Below are 1,811 nucleotides of genomic sequence, written 5' to 3' on the forward strand. Positions count from 1 at the left end.
AACATTGGGGTACAGATGACCCTTCTTTTCACTACATCTGTATCCTGTATCTTTGGGATAAATACCCAGTAGTGCAATCAAGATCAAAAGCTTCTGCACAGCAAAGGAAACAGTCAACAAAACAAAGAGGCAACCCACGGAATGGGAGAAGATATTTGCAAATGACAGTACAGACAAAAGGCTGATATCCAGGATCTATAAAGAACTCCTCAAACTCAACACACACAAAACAGACAATCATAAAAAAATGGGCAGAAGATATGAACAGACACTTCTCCAATGAAGACAAACAAATGGCTATCAGACACATGAAAAAACGTTCATCATCACTAGCCATCAGGGAGATTCAAACTAAAACTACATTGAGATACCACCTTACACCAGTTAGAGTGGCCAAAATTAGCAAGACAGGAAACAACATGTGTTGAAGAGGATGTGGAGAAAGGAGAACCCTCTTACACTGTTGGTGGGAATGCAAGTTGGTGCAGCCTCTTTGGAGAACAGAGTGGAGATTCCTTAAGAAATTAAAAATAGAGCTTCCCTATAACAGGCAACTTCTAGTTCAAGATGAAATCCCCTGTTTTACATCCCCAAGTCGTTCTCCATTATTGAGACACTCTCCCTAGGTCCTCTCTTCCTGTATTCTACGTGCTCCTCCTTCCTCACTCACTGTTTACGTTACTCTGGGCCCCACCGACTTCTTTCAGCAGCCATCCTAGGAAATTAAAAAGTTCTTAATGCACAATAATTAATTCTCTCTCTTTTTCTCTCCCTATTAATCAGGGGGCTTCCCTGAGAATCATCTTTATATACACAGAGTGACTGTGAAATTATTTAAGGAAATGTTTCCCCACATTTACTTCAACATTCTGTGCTACAAATGTATTGCTTTATGTATTAAATAGATGTATATTCTCAAAATCCTAATGTTTTGATGTAGTCATTGACCTACAGCATTCATATTTCAGAGCATCAGTTTATTAGGAATGACTATGTTTTTATTTAGATTTTTTAATTTATAAAGACTCATTTTGTTCACTTTAGGAAAAATATATGTAAAAGAATATACATCAAATATATATATGTGGAAAATACGTGTGTCATCAAAGAAATAATTATCTTGAAGTAATTCAGAATTAGAAAGGCATCACAAAACATATAGTAAACTTCTCATCTTTTATGCATTCATTTTTAAAAAGTCACTTTATATCATTTTCACCATTTTATTTCTACCATCTTCTTCCAAAATGTAATGTATTGAGACATTACAACTACACAAGTTTCAACTTACTGGAAAACTTTTATATCATTTTATAGTTAACTTTAATTATCTGTAGCAACTTTTTGTACTGTGTGGAATTATTCATAACTGCCATATCAAAAGTCATCCTTATTATTTCACCAAAAATTCATTGAGTTCCAGGCAATGTGTTAGTTCCTGACAATACAGAGGCATCATTTCTTTCCTCTGTATTCCTGAGGATCTGCATGTAGCAACTTCTCTCTCTCCCAAGGTGTTTAGCTAGTGCAACTCCAACTTCCCCTGCAGCCTCTAGAGTTCGGATCAAGAAGGTGCCCTTGATTCTATTCTGTGTTTCTTTAGTACATGAAGCCCTTGACTCTTTTGGAATTACTGCATCTTAGAAGTACACCATTTATTTCTGGGGAGCTGTTCACTTGTTTTAGGCTTGGGCAATTTTTTTTTTTTATATATATTGCTTCTGGAAAAATAAAAAGTAAAATGTTTTCAAGGGAAGATCCTCAAGCCTATATGCAAACTTGTGCCCTAAACTATTGCTTAGTTTAAAGGC

Source organism: Neovison vison, chromosome 4, assembly GCF_020171115.1.
Source record: "Neovison vison isolate M4711 chromosome 4, ASM_NN_V1, whole genome shotgun sequence".
In the NCBI taxonomy this organism is placed as follows: Eukaryota; Metazoa; Chordata; class Mammalia; order Carnivora; family Mustelidae; genus Neogale; species Neogale vison.